At 39.5% G+C, this 12,577-nt stretch overlaps 1 protein-coding gene across 2 annotated transcripts in view; it reads left to right on the top strand.

The window, feature by feature from the left end:
- Nucleotides 1-2,631: 2,631 nt before the first annotated feature.
- The window catches only part of DDO (D-aspartate oxidase), a 28,026-nt gene continuing 18,080 nt past the window's right edge, over nucleotides 2,632-12,577 (top strand). Inside the window, exon 1 of one of the 2 annotated variants that reach the window (XM_081941501.1) lies at nucleotides 2,632-2,751. The gene's annotated coding sequence lies outside the window, so the exon portion shown is untranslated. The remainder of the gene's footprint in view (nucleotides 2,752-12,577) is intronic. The other variant, XM_081941502.1, reaches the window with a different exon arrangement.

Here is a 12,577-nt window from a genome sequence, read left to right as displayed (position 1 = left end):
GCAGTGATTCACTTAATAACTCTGGAAAGGTTGTAAAATGGGGATAAGTCATTTAACAACTGTCCTGTTTAGCAACAGAAATTTTCAGGGTTCAGTTGTGGTTGTAAGTCGAGAACTATCTTATGTGCAATTAGATTGTTTAAATAGTGTACATAAACAGAATGTACCAGACATTTTTCCAGACCTTTTGCAGTGGATTCTTACATGGTTTGAGCTGAAGTTACTAATGCTTTTATATAAATGTTTTTAAATTCAAGACAGAGAATGTCAAGTTCATTGTCGATGCCAGCTGCTAGCTAACGATCACAAGACGATAAGAACAATATGCAGGGGATTCTTTTCTATTGTCTTGCAATGATCTGGATGCAGCAGCTCCAGTTCACACATGCCAAAACGTAGGATGAAATGCAGATTCCATCACACTTCAATTTCAGTCTCTTTCCACTCCTGCTTTCCTTTGTTTCCTTGCCCTGACGAGAAATTCTGGAGGTCTCAAAAACCTTTCAGTCTTTCAGTTGGCCCCATAAATATACTGCTCTATTTTATAGTTTGAATTTTTTTTAATGGTTATCACAATTGCCTGTCTTCAGCAGTACAAGAGTAGAATCAGTGTTATGTAGGTTTCTTACTGGGAATTGAACATAGTTTGAAGGTGACTTTACAATTGTTTTTACCTGTATGGAAGAGAATTTCATACAACTTAGAATAGAGAAGTAGAGGCTCCCTTTTGTCACCCCTCCTCCATGAATTTTTCCATGTTTTAAAATTCCATTCCACCTTCATTTTCTGGCAATACACCCCATCCAACAATTAAGTAGAACTAGATCTACTACTTGGATCAGTGGTGGGTTCCAGATCCAACCGTTACGGTTGGAACAGGCCCAGCGTCGCCCACATGGACGCGCGCACATGCGTTGTAGCCACTAGCGATGCTTCCAGAAGTCTATGATGCTTCCAGAAGCCTTGTCAGAACATCGCGCAGGCGCTGTATGCGCCATGCGTGTGCGCGGAAGCACAAAAGGCTTAAAAGGACAGGTAAGGAGCTCAGATGGGTGGGCCCTCCGGAGCACCTTACCGGAATGGTACCCGGTGCTCCAGGCAGGCTCCGGGACGTACCACTTGCAACCCACCACTGACTTGAATCAATACTTTCCAAATTGATAGATCTGGGCTTGCAGAGTACCAGAAGTTACAATATTGGGATTGTGGTTCAGTGAAAGGTGTGATATAAATCAATGAAAGTCATAAATGTTTGGAGTGAACCCAGAGCAATTGCAACTGTTTCTGACAAATGAATTTGAAAATGAGTTTAGTGACTACACTTCCATATCATGTTAAATCATGGTTTGATTCACCCTGGCTTAATGAATGAACTGCATTTGACTAAGTTTATAAAACTGTAGATTTACAGGGGAGTCTAGAAGATGCCCTCTACCCTAAACCCTCTCTAGGATAAGAATCCTTGGGTCATTTAATGCTGTCCTTTGTTTGAAAACATTCAATGATGGAACCACCGTAACTTTAGAAGGCAGGCTATTCCACCGTTTAAGAGCTATTATGATCAGCAAACTATTCCTTATTTTGAGATTGGACCTCTCTCTAAAAAAGCATTGGTTGTTGCCCTATTCTTAGGCATTACAGAAAATAAATGCATGACTCCTTGTGATGGCTCTTCAAGTATTCACAGACTGCTATCACGTCTCCCCCTTGTCTTCACTTCTTAAAGCTTAGACATATCCAATTCTTTTAACATTATTTCATAGAGTTTAATCTCCAGGGATTTCATTGTCTTTGTTGCTCTTCTCTACACACTCTCCAGTTTCTCAGCCATCTTCTTGTTTGCGAAAAGCAAAACCCAATCTCATATTCCAATTGCTGTCTGACTAATGTTGTGGCTCACTTCCATGGTCTTGGCATTATACACCGTACCTCTGTACCAGCCTCTACTGCTGTAGTCAAAAACTACATTGGCTTTTTTGGCAGCTGCAGCACAGTGCTGCCTTGTGCTTAATTTGTGATTTTCCAGAACCTTCTCACAACCGCTGCCAAGCCAAGGTACCAATATGAGCATCTCACAATTCCCATCCCTGAATAGAATTTTGCTAAACAGAACTCCCCGTCTTTGAACCTTCAGTCTGTTTTATGAGATAGTAACAATTTCCCGCCCCCCTCCACCTCTTGTGTTATCTGCAAAGATGCTGAGCCTCCCTTTTATCCCCTCATCTATGTCATTTGTAAACAGGCTGAAGAGCACCGGGTGCAGGGCGGAACTCTTGAGAGATTCCACTGCATCACCAGCTTTCATACAACCCATAGCCAAATCATATGGAAGCTTCACGTTTTCTGTTTTTTTTTTTTTTACTACTATGGTGCCCATACAATTTAGCCGTTCTCATTAAAAAGAGTAGCAAAAGCAACTCATTCAAATACTTTCCCCTATGTCTTCAGATAGCAGTTGGGCTGCTATCAGCAGCAGTTCCCAGGACTGCCGCCTCAAAAGGAAATCTTTCACAAGCCCTTTTCAGTGCGCACGCGCGAGGGATAAAAAAAAAAGGAACAAGATACTTTCTTTTCTCCCACTCGCTCCAATCAGAATCTAGTAGAGTTGGGTAATCATGGTAACTCCGCCCACTGGATTCATGTTTTCCGGTTGTTAAGCTTGGGACCCTCCTGCTTCTCTGATAACGCAACGTTTCTGTGCGAAAGCAGCGCTTGTCAGAAAACTTCTGGTTTCTTCTGTGAAGAAGAAAGGTATTTCTCTCCCCCCCTTCCCCATGTTAAGACGTGTGGTTCTTGAAAGCTCCTTTAAGCCAATGATGTACTCGGTCAGTTCTTAAGTAATTGCAGGCTTGCACATGAAAAATACGGTCAGTTGTACTTTACAGCAACATAAGGGTTGTTGTTTTTTTGCAGCCATGGAGGAATTGCTCTTCAATTCATCAAGCCATCAATAGGTCTTTTCCCTCAAATGGCTTGATTCTTGAAAAGTGATGGTGTCATTAATATTAATGAAATAAGTTTAGTAACTGATATTTATTAATACACTCAAACTCTTCACAGCATTAAAGTGCCTTGGGGAAAAAGATATTCTCATATTCGTTCTGTGATTTTTCTTATTTTACTGGAGCAATGACATGTCCAGAGCTACTGACCTTTTGCACTAAAAATAAGCAAAGTGTCCGGTGACTCCTTAACAGTTAACATCTTTTTTTTTTTAACAGCAAATGCTTCTATTAGAACCCAGCTGTTTGATGAATCTCTGAGAAAGCTTTATCTGCCATAAACGCTAGGCAGTTATTAAGGAACAGGTGCTACTCCTTAGAAATGGGGCTTATTTTTGAGTAAGCAAAAGTCAGATTCAAAATCCATAGGAAAGAAATGCCTTTATTAGTCTAACTTAACTTTTATTCACAAGATCTAGTGATCATAAGTCTCTGACGTCAAAACAAGATGGTGCGGAAGCCACGAAGAGCATAAAAAGAGAGATAGCTTTAGTATTGCTTTGACAGGTTCTTTTTCTCTTTAAAGTAACCTCTAACTAGAGTTGTGGTTTTGTTTGAAGGTCCATGGACTGTATTTCTATATGGCTTTCTTACATTGAGCACCTGATCTGATGTGCTTCTAGCTTGACAAATCTACTGTTTAATTTATGGGACACTCACATTTCAGAATGGTCAGTTTCTCATTGACAAGAGTTTTCTGTCCCCCTGGCTTGTCTCCCTTCCACCTTTTCCATATGCCAGCAAGACTCACTTTTCATTGGAGATAGAGAGGAGAATGCCTTGTAATCTTATTCTCTTTTGCAAGGAAAAAAGTTTTGATAAGAACACCAAAGGAGGTACTTTCCCAAGGGGTGTGTGTGACTGACTGGCGTGCTGCTTTTTGTACGCCTATATTGGTCAGCTGTTTGAGGTCAAAGATAGTGAGGACACCTGCAGGTCCATTCCAACTTATTTCGCAAGGTTTGGGTCTGTGTAAAAATAGCATAAATGTGGCGGCGTGCTTCACCACATCGTTAGGGAAAGAATATTAAAAACTGATAGAGTAAAATCGTGAGCTTGATTTATTGAATTCTGAATGGCACAAGCTATATCAGGGGTGTCAAACTCAATTTCATTGAGGGCTGCACCAGGTTGCGTTTGACCTCAGGGAGCTGTGGTGGTGGCCAGGGTGGGTGTGATCAGCTTGATGTCACTTGTGTCAGGGTGCCTGTGGAGGCCCAAGTGCTCTGGCAGTGAAAATGGGCTTCCGAGCTCCATTTTCAGCCACAATAGCCTCCTGTCGCCCTCTGCCAGCGAAAATGGAGCTGGGGGGGGTGGGGTGGGGCTCCCACGGCCTTCGCGAGCTCCATTTTTACTGGCAGAGGCACCGCGGGCCGGTCGTTCGCTGTTTCCAGGGCGGCCCTATGGGCCAGATCTAAACACCCTGCGGGCCATATCCAGCCCTTTGGCCTTGAGTTTGACACCTCTAAGCTAGATCAAATGTAGTATTCTAGCTATTACCAAGAGGACATTCAAATGAGGGTCCTTTTGCAGTTTGGAACCTTTCTGGACCTGCCCACTTCCACAATATTGACAGATCCCTAGAACTGGGTGGATGTATTGGTACAGTAGCTTTGAAAAGGAAGCCATGATAAATCTTTTGAAGCTCTGCAGCACTGTCAGCCCATTCTGGTTTCAGCCTACCTCAAATCCCCGTAGGTGAAAATTCTGTTTTCTCTTCAAGTAGCATTTAATACTTGGGTTTTAGGGCGGTTGACTATTAATTAGATAGTTGATCAATTATCAACTTCATTTTGAAGGCAATGAGAATGGAAATAATGGAAAAATAGAAGTGTACCAATTCTTCAACATTATGATGTTTGAGCCTATCACAGTGCTCTTTGAACTGGAGCTTTTATATTATTTTGAACAACTTATACAGTCCTTTATGTTGGTGTAAAAGGGAATGTTGTGCTGAAATAACTATCCTAAACTAGCAAATGGGGAAAAATGGAGGTAGCCTATAACCATAGTAATTCTTTAAAAAAAAGTTAAATTCATTTGGAAGGAGGACAGATTTTCCAGGCAGAAATTCTTTCTCTCTGTTTCTATTTGCCAAGAGAGGAAATAGCAATTGAAAAAGAGAAGTACCGTAATTGTTAGTCTCAATGAATTCAATAATACTTACCAAGAAATAAATACGGGTACTACTCCTGTTGCCCAGAAATCACCGGAACCACTGGAATGTTGATTCCACATTGTAATATTGAATTCATTACAGCTGACTATAGCTTCAATTATTGTATAAATACTGTACACATTTACAAAGATATCCATTACAATTTTGGGAAAAGAGATGTTACACAAATTGTAGAAAAAAAATCAAGTAATAGTAAGCAAATACAATTGAAAACAGAGTTATTTTTAAAAAAATGTAGTTTAGTCCTGTTCGTATCTTTCTGTCCCTGCACCCTTGCTTTCTCTGGGTCTATATGGTGTTTTGTGCATTGAATGATGTTCTTTAAAGCTCTTCCCATCAAGTCTTTAGTCAATTAAGGCCTTCACATAAGATTTTCCCAAAAAATAAGAGCATGATTAAAGTACAATCAGTATCCCCCCAAACAGCCAAGGCATTCTATGCAAAATAGGATCGCTAATCTAGTGATTACCTTGCAAACTAATGTATTGTTATATAGTGATTTAGCATATTGTTAGCCACATCCCACTATTTGGGAAGGACACACGGACACATTCAGGATGTATTATTTAAATAGGATGATGGCAATGGTTAATAATATCTGAAAGTTCATTTGGAAATCAGCGCAAAAGTTCTAGGAGCCAACTAGCTTTGATTCTTTAAGTGAATGGTTCATTTTTTCTTGTCAGATTCTGAATTATAGCTTGTAGATTGTGAATTTTAATCTTTCTGCAGATTACAGAATGGTGGGAAAGTTGTCTAAAACAGATAATTTCTTTAGCAATAAAAGTCAACTCTCTACATGATCTGTGAATCAGGCCACTGCATATGTTTTCCAGAGCAGTTTTCTCCAACCCGGAGGTCATTCATATGTGTGGATTTCAATTCCTAGAATTCCCATGACAGCATTTGTTTTTTCTAATTAATGAAATAAAATAAAGCAAAGCATATTATATATGTGGTTTTAAAATCCCACCTTAATAAAAAAAGCATGAATGCTTGCAAATAAAACACAAAAGTTAATTGGAGGGAAGGGTTTAGCTAGCCATTTTCAATTTGTAAGCCTATATATCAGATACTCAAAGAAAACTCTGAGAGGAGCCTCAGAGAAGTTTAGAAAGTCCTTCGTTCTGCCAACCTCTTGCAGTATGATTTTTGAAAGGATGGGTATGGCAAGAATCCACACACATTGAAAAAAACTGCTGTATTCTTTCCTAGAAGGGACAAAGAACAAATACTTCAGCTGTTCTTTTAACTGGTAACCCTTTCCAGGAAATATATTTGGGGAATTATCAACTGGTTATTTTTCTTGCCAAGTTCGAAGTCCATATTCTTGTTTTGAAGCAAAACAGATCAGTAAAATGGCAAAGCTGCATAGAAAGTTCAAGCTTTTCAGCTATTTTTAAATAGATTGCAAAAGGCATCCCGTTCAAGCCCATTAAAAAACTCAACTTGTTTCCTAAACTGCCATCTATTTATATATAAATCAAAGATAAAATCACTGTAGAATCTAAGTCTGGAGCAAAGGTATATTCTAAGATAGTGTTTCTGAATATATATGTACATTAACCACTTACATGTCAAATTGATATCCGGTGCCACAAATCTCTGCCAAGTTGTCATTTACTACACTTCAAAACAGCAATATTTCAGCTCCTCAATCCCTCCATACTGTTTACGTTGTTGGAGGGATCATCTTTCCTTTTGCAGCCATTGGATACTGAGGACAGGATGGGACCATCATGAACCTCTCTTTGCAGCTGACCAATTGAAAAGTACAAAACATTCCCATAATTGAGTCTACGACTATGAGTCATGATATAGATAAATACTGCAGATAGATCCACAGCACGCACGCACGCACGCACACACACACACATACAAATCACCGAAAGAAAAAAACAATTTAAAGAAACCACAAAAGTAATTCCTCGCTCCATTAAAAAAAAATGAAATATTTGTTTTAAATGGCTAGCATATGGAAGCAAGCATATCCATGTTTTTATTATATGTGCGATTGGACATTTGTAAAATGGGGACAACAACTGAGCATTTATAAGAGAAAGCTGCCTGGCTATCAAGTCATTATTTACCCTGCATTTCAAATGTTTTTGTCTTCTGTCATATGTTATGGCATGCAAGTTATATGTGACACTGACACACAATGCTGTAGCCGTGAACTGACTTTGGCTGGTTGAGGCTGATATGGACACATTATTTTCCATACACTCTCTCTCTCCCTCCTTCCCCCCCCCTCTCTCTCCGTCCCTCCCTCCCTCATTATAATGTTAAAGAAAGATTTTTTAATTTTTTGTTACATATTTTAACTTATTTTATTAAAAAAGTGTTGTCCAGTTTTCCCCCTCTTTACATTTTCTTTTATTATGCATAGTTCATTTTACATCATATTTTCTTTTTACATTTCAGTCATCTTATTTTCATTCCATATTCTTCCACTTAGTTTTAATTTCTTCTTAATATATAAACACTATCATTATTTGCCTCGCTAAATTAATCAAATGTAACTTATCATTTCCATCTATTATTCTGTTTGACTCTTAATAACGTATATCCTCAAATTTAATTTATATAGTAAATATTTCATTTTATTAATTATTCACAAGTAATACTATTAATCTATTTCCCTCACATCATATTGAATATATATACCCTTGGCTGTATGTACCAAATTTCATTCTAGTCTACTAGTAAATCCTTTTCTTTCTTTCCTCCATTTTCTCTTAGTTTCTCAGGAACTTTACTTCTCTCGTATTCTCTTCTCTCCACCCATTTACCTAGTTTTTCCTCATTATTGTGCTCTTACAGGCTGGTTTAGGCTGCAGGAAAAAAATGGACACTGTACTTTTTAAACTTGACAACTTTAAGAAGTGTGGACTTCAACTCCCAGAATTCCCCTAGCATGTTGATCTACAACAAGGGTGTGAAACTGGTGGCCCAGCCCACCCCAGCTCCGCAAAGGGGAAAACATAGTGAAACATCACGTGACAGCAACGTGACACGGCGAGTTTGACACCCGTGATCTACAATGTCTGATTTAGAAAAAACTGGTCTAGAATGTCTTGACATTCTAAAAAGGAGTGGATGAAGCATTCCTGACATGCCTTTGGAAAGTAGCAGTCTTCTGATAGACCACTGGACCTGTTATTAAACATAGGGCTAAAATTAAATCAATCTCTCTCTTTTCATTTGTTACTTTAAGGGAAAAAAATTAATTAAGGAAAACTAGTTAAATTCTGCAACATTAACAAAATGTTCTGATAAATTTACTTTCATCTCTAAATCCTAGGAAGTGTCTTTTCCATTCCTTAAAACTTTGGCATGTTGATTGTTTATACAGACATCAACTGTATTCATAGGTTTTCTTGAGCTATCATGATTGTTTTACTCCCATCTGTTGTATTTCACCAATAAACAAAGATAATTATCATTAAACAAATGTTCTAGAGTCTTTCACTGGATCCAAGGGGGGAAAAAGAAAGGGGGTGTGGGCTGATTTAAGAGGGTTCTGCTGGTTCTGCCTCCAAAAACTTTCAAAATGTTTTGTTGTTTTTGCCAGCAAAGGGTTTGGCACATTTATTACCTTTTTTATGACTTTGGAAGGAAGGATGTGGCATTTTTCTTATTCAGTGCTATTTTGCTATCCCACCTGGGATAATTTCAGGTCCAACCACTTGCTAGCAACTCATTATCTTGTAGCATTATTAACCTGGAATATTCTGGAGCTGGAGTAAAAGTGGCAAGTGTTCTCTGCCAGATTCCCTTCTAACTCAAGTGACAGGAAGGCTGATTGATCTATTACAGGCTACCAGTTTTCTGGAGCTTCTGTGTGGTGTGGTGGGGAATGGTCCAGGGTTAAGAGGAGGGAGCTGTCTTAATGCATTGCTGCGTGCCCTGTCAGCAGAAACACATTTTGAAAACAGAGGGTGGTTTAACTATCACACAGATGACTAGAAAGATAGGTGAAGCTACATTCACCAGGGTGGCCCCTTCTTCCATGGACTGGGATTGATGGTAATTTTTCCTACCTGATGCTGGTTTTGGGAGAGAGGGGAAAGGAAGCCAGTGAAATTTGCCACTCTCCCCCCTTAAATTGTCTTGCAGTAAAAATCGTAATTTGCAAGTAATCTGCAGATTCCTTTGGCAGATCAGTTGGGACAGCACAAATTACTTAATGAGTTTTCTGTTGGCTTAGGAACTGGAGGAGTGCACTGTACCTCAACAGCACTTAAGAAGATCTTACAGATGTCCTCTCCAGATCTCTTATCTGGCATGCCCATCTATTGACACCTATGAATTAATGTTGCTTATTAAATTAAACCAGGAAGTTTTGCTTCTGCTAGGTAGCTCTTCTTTGAAATGTGACACAATCCAGATGTGGGCCATTCTTGATTCAGGGATGGGCTGAAAGCAGGTCTGGATGTGCAACCGAAAAACATTGGCAAAGGTTTCTGATTCATTGCTTTGATAATTCTGGCAACAAAAGAATACTGTTCAAATTAAGCAAGTTGAATAACTGAGAATAGATTTTTGTCTAGCATGCTTTAGAAAGGGGAAGGCAAAGGGCCTGCTGCCTCTGAGCTGCTGGTTTTGAAAAATCTCATAATATTCTGGATGTGCCTTGCTTTTTTTCTATTTACTTCCAGCTAGTTAACGTGCTTGCACGGGGAACATTGCATGAATACATCAGTTAAGCTCTCCCAAAGTGATGAGTATCATAGGTCACAAGAATAAAAAAAAAGAACCACCTCAGTCCTCCAATTATTTACTTACAAAAATCTTGAAGAAGCAGTTTCAACCAAGTAAATAACACGTGCCTGACTTAAGATTAGGTCTCTGAACACCTCTGTTGATCCTTTTAGTCAAGGGCACAGTGTCAGCATGAGGCCTCTTGCTAGTTTTTTTTCCATGTGCCGTGTTATGCGTTGATTTTTTTTGAACCGGAGTTGAATCTTTTGCATTTTGTGCTGATCTTTGATTTTAAGCAAATAATGACCAGCTTTGTCTCAGCTTAAGGAAGAGAATGTATCAATGCTGCCCCTAACTGCCAAGAAAGCTCAAGTTAGCAAGGTAGGAAAAGTTGTTTTATCTTGCTTTTTGATTTGGTATTTAAATACAATTGTGCCAGCTACAAGAGGCCAACTCCCGCTCTTAAACTACTATTTATTGAATAAGACAAAATAGGTTGTATTTGCAGAGCACGTTAACTAATAAATAATAGTTTACGAATCACAATAGCTGGATTTATAAAACATATTAAACCATAACCATAACCATATTAAACCATAACCATTTTTGAACCTTCCTGAAGCTAGGATTGGAGCTGCTGGAGAGAAGGGGGGGAGAGTCACAGAGACAAAGACACTGAGGTGGGGGCCCTTAAACTCCATATCATTTGAACCTTCCTGAAGCTAGGATTGGAGCTGCTGGAGAGAAGGAGGGGGTGAGTCACAAGACAAAGACACTGAGGTGGGGGCCCTTAAACTCCATATTATTTGAACCTTCCTGAAGCTAGGATTGGAGCTGCTGGAGAGAAGGGGGGGAGAGTCACAGAGACAAAGACACTGAGGTGGGGGCCCTTAAACTCCATATCATTTGAACCTTCCTGAAGCTAGGATTGGAGCTGCTGGAGAGAAGGAGGGGGTGAGTCACAAGACAAAGACACTGAGGTGGGGGCCCTTAAACTCCATATTATTTGAACCTTCCTGAAGCTAGGATTGGAGCTGCTGGAGAGAAGGGGGGGAGAGTCACAGAGACAAAGACACTGAGGTGGGGGCCCGCGCGCCGTTAGGCGCGCGAATCATATATCTATAAACCAAAATAGCAATAATACATTCTGGATTAGTGTGTTTGAGATTGTGATTTTATTTATTTCAAAATGACTGGCTTAGTTCAATGTAATAGCTGTTTTGCACCTGTCTTTCGCAGTACTCTTTTCAAATTTGGATACTGTCCCCTTTGTAAACAAATTACGAGTCTACATAGGCAGATTACCTATCTAGAATCTGTAATCTGTGCTCTCCAAGCAGAAACTAGGTGTCTACGTCAGCCATTCCACTCTATGGTGAAGCCACACTATCAGCCCCCTCTACCACAAAGATCTTGCAGGAGAAGAGCTGTCTGGACAACTGTGGGATCTGGCAGGTTGAGAGCTGTGAACCATAAACCCAAAGCTTTTGCTGTGACCCAGCAAAACAGATATAGTGCCCTTGCTGACCTTAATGGGGACACTAAAGAGATAGGTCAAGGCAGTTGTGATAATGATGACTCAAATAAGCAGGGGATCGTGGTCCAAAACGAAGAACTTTCTTCGGAAAGGCGAAAAGGGGAACCAGGTATCACACATCAGTCGCAGAAGAAGATCAAGGTATGTAAAAAGAGAAGTCACCTTCTGGTTGGTGATTCAATCGTAAGAGATGTTAATTTAGGAGAGGATACGGAGGTTTTAAAAGAGGTCAGGTGTCTGCCAGGTGCTACTGCCAGCAGAGACAAGAGGCGTATTCTTAAGATAGTCAAGAATGCAAGTAAGGACTGTGACGTTGATGCTATTATACATCTTGGCACTAATGATCTATCCCAGAAAGATGTACTTTCTGTGCAGAATGATTTCCAGAACTTGGGGTATGAACTTAATAGTATAGGTTGTAGGCTTATCTTTTCAGAGGTTTTACCTGTATATAAGGAACAAAAACGGAAGGGCCAGCGTGTAGCAGAGTTTAATGTTTGGCTAAAGGAGTGGTGTAAAAGGGAAGGCTTTGGTTTTATTAGTCATGAAGCCTGTAGCTGGTCCAATGAAAAACTGTACAAAAGAGATGGGTTGCACCCATCCAAGAAAGGAACTGAGTTACTTGGCATTAAATTTACAGATTTTCTTGATAAACATTTAAACTGAAGAGCGGGGACAGAGAATTAATAGATACAGAACATCTCTGTCCCCAGCAAACTAAAATTCATAGGGTTATAAATGCATGTAACATAGATGTGTGTGTGGGTAAGATTATCACTCCTGCTGTCAAGCAAAACCAAGCATGTAATAGTGATTGTCATACCATGTGCATGAATCACACAAGTGGCAAGAAAATAGGGGCAGTCAGGCATAATACAGGTTATGTAGACAGTAAACACAAGGTCAATCAAAATGGACTCAAATGTCTATATACCAATGCACAGAGTATGAGGAATAAACAGGGAGAATTAGAAATTCAAGTAAAAGAGGGCAGATATGATATTATTGCCATTACAGAAACTTGGTGGGATGAAACTGACAAATGGAACATACAGCTAGAAGGATTTAAATTATTTAAAAGAAATAGACCAAATAAAAGAGGAGGTGGAGTTGCACTATATATAAGAAATAACTACGTCTCTACAGAAATAGAGC

This window comes from Natrix helvetica, assembly GCF_964273705.1.
Source record: "Natrix helvetica genome assembly, chromosome: 2".
In the NCBI taxonomy this organism is placed as follows: domain Eukaryota; kingdom Metazoa; phylum Chordata; class Lepidosauria; order Squamata; family Natricidae; genus Natrix; species Natrix helvetica.
Note: the sequence above shows the minus strand (reverse complement) of the source record. Positions and strands in the feature narration are given on the sequence as shown.